Here is a 3,214-nt window from a genome sequence, read left to right as displayed (position 1 = left end):
CTTTTTAGTTGCTAAGTTCGTGGTATTTTGTTACCCAGCAATAGAAAATAAATGTAATCACTACCAATCAATTCATTCTAGACTAGATGGAGTAAATGGCTATTGGAGAGGTGTGGTTTGCAAGACCTCAAGTCTTTCAAAGACCTCAGGTCTTTCACTTTCACAAAGATTTCCTCTCTCTGTGAGTACCCACCATGCCTATCCTTGTGACTCTCAAAAATTGAAGATATCAAAGATGTATTTAAAATAAAAAATATGACCAAGGAGGTACAGAACATGGAATGATCATTAGTTTTACACTTAGGTTAGTTCAAGTATTTGATAAATTCAATAGTTGGTAGTGTAGAGAATAGTACACAGGATAAATAAGTTTTGATTAAGGCAGGAGAGAGGACCAGGAGCCATCCAGCATAAGAATAACGTTTAACGTTTATGGAAAATTCACTATGTGTCAGATGTTATATTGAATACATATGTATCTTATTTAATCATCACATCAATTCTATGGGGTAGGTACTTTGACTGTCTCCAGTATACAAATAAACAGTGGCACAGAGAATTTGTTTAACTTGCTCAAGGTCACACAGCTAATTAGTGGTGATGTCCAGGAGGGACCAGGCATTGGGATCCTTGAATAGGCAGGGGGTTGAAGAGTGACTGTGGGTCTGCAGAAAATGGGAAGGGGTCTTGAGGAAGGAGGAAGCTTCTCCAAAGAGAAATAGAATCCAAGGCAGCTCCATCTGAAGGTAAACTGAGAGACTATTTATGATACAGATGACAACTAGGTTTATTGGTAAGGGATGCCTGAAGGACTTGCTTGAGGATGACTCTGAGACCATATCCAGTTTCAGTGGGAAGGAGTGATCTGATTATTATTATTGTTATTATTCATTGATGTGGTTAAGTTAAGCAATGTGGTTTTTAAAAAATCCCATGAGTTAATAAGAATTTAATAATAGGCTTATAATTGTTGCCAATGTGCCTGTGATGGGGAGAAATCTTCTGACACTGGCAGAACATTGGAATCCAGTGACCTGAAAAGACAAAAGTTGCAGCTTGCCAATGTTTGCCTGAGGCCTTGCCAAAGCGAGGGCCACCTCTGGCTGGAGAGGGGATGAAGGCACATAGCAGAGTGACTAAGAGTGATGGCTCTTGACTCAGATAGCTTTCTTGCATCCTGACGCAGTCACATAGCAGCTGTGTTACCATGGGCAAGTTATTACACTTGCTGTGTGCCTCAGTTTCCTCATCTATAAAATGGAGCTATAGAAAGTATGTTCCTAGTAGGATTGTTGTGAAAATACAATGAGCTGATCCACGTCACGTGCTTAGAACACTGACAGTATACATTCAATAGATATTATCAATACTATTATTATATTGATTACGGACAGCTTTTTATTTTTATTTTTTTGCCACATTCCTGGTGGAACAAACTGATTTTTCATGTTATTATGCCTAGATGTTCCAGGTACTTTGCTTGATAACAATGATCTCATTTCCTCCCATAATTTATCATCATTCCTGTTTTCTATGTGAGAATCTTGGAGGTCATCAAGATGAAGCAGCAGTTACTGGTAGAGCCAGCATTCCAACCAGAATGCTGAGACCCTTTCTATTCTTTTAAGCTGCTCTCATGAGAAGAGGTCATCAGCCCTAGGGTAAGAGATTGGTATCACCTCAGGGTGGAGAACATTCCTTTCTGCCCCAGCCCGTTCTGGCCTCCAGGTGCAGAGCTCTGCTGTTAGGTGTGGGAGGGAAAATGCTCCTTCTGCTGACCTCCTACTTCCTTAGGGCCCCAAGTCTGTAATCTTCATCCCTAATGAGCCACAGGCCTCCCCAGCGTGTTCTGAAGGGACCTCACCTGGTAGAAGGATTGGAGACATTCCAAGGGCTTTTGGCAAAAGGGATCTTGGGTACTTTAACTTTCTGTCTTAGAAGCACAGTTCCCACTGAGTTTAGGGGCAGGTGACCCCACTGTGGGTGAAGATGTTTCCTGGGAGGCTGCTCCCCCTTTCTTGCCCCAGCTGTGTGGTTTTAGGAGCTGAACTGGAGACACAGTCTTCTCTCTGAGACAGCTGCTCCTGTAATTTCAAGGGCATGGTTAGCCTTCCTCATCAGATACTTTGTGATTCAGGAAAAACCACAGAGACACAGGGAGTAGAAAGGACATTTAACAAACCCATCTCCAGGAACACCGGGAATAGATCTTTGGGAAAATAGGGGACAAAGGAAAATGAAGCAAATTGTTGAGGGGGAACAAAAATCCCAAATAAAGGGAGAAGAAAAATTGTGCCTTGCTAAAAAGACCCAAAGTAAACGACATGCATTAGGAACAAGACAACCATGAAGGGTAAACTGGAGGAGAGAGACCAGGAGTGGGGAAGGCAGCAAAGGATGCTGTGTCCTGGAATAAGATGGATGATGGGAGTGAAGTGAAGGTGGCTGAACGGGAAATATGACAAACTCTGCAGTGCCAGCGAGAGAGATTCGAGTAACGAGAACCTCAGATAAGACAAACACAAGAAGTAAAACCCATTTTAGAGTAAGGCTGATGGGTCGAATGGAACCGACAGCCAATGAGGGCATGGCTGGAGTATGTGAAGCATGAAGGAGACAAATCCAAAGAGAAAGAGAATCTCTCGGCCGCTATGGCTGTCAAATGGCTTTGACAAGGGAGGCGAAGAGGGACAATGAGGGGGCTGATCTGACGGACAAATCCCCCAGCCCCGAGTCACAGAGCATTAGAGGGATTTGCTTTGTGGGCCATGACCATCTCCGCTCTGGGATGCACATGAGGGCATACTCAGAACTGATAACATGGGTTCCTTTTCTGCTTGGGATTAGCTCTACGGTGGAAAAGGCTAGAAAGCAGCTGTAAACTCTCAGAAGTCAATGCTGTATTTCCAAACTTACAGTCCTGAAGTGGCAAGGGGCTGGTGGGGATCTCTGTTCTGACATCGAAGCCTACGGCACTTTTCCTCCAAGGGCTGTCCCTTCGGCTTTAAGTCATTGGTTGTTTGTTTGTTTGTTTTGAGTTTTTCCCAGGCCCTCGCTGAATACAGTAAGTCCCCTACATATGAACAAGTTCCATTCCAAGAGTGCATTTGTAAGTCCAATTTGTTCGTAAGTCCAACAAAGTTAGCTTAGGTACCCAACTAACACAATCGGCTATATGGTACTGTACTGTATAGGTTTATAATACTTTTCACAC

The sequence above is a fragment of the Balaenoptera physalus genome (assembly GCF_965194825.1).
Source record: "Balaenoptera physalus genome assembly, chromosome: 16".
NCBI classification, from domain to species: Eukaryota; Metazoa; Chordata; class Mammalia; order Artiodactyla; family Balaenopteridae; genus Balaenoptera; species Balaenoptera physalus.
The sequence above is the reverse complement of the archived record's forward strand: the minus strand, read 5'-3'. Positions refer to the sequence as shown.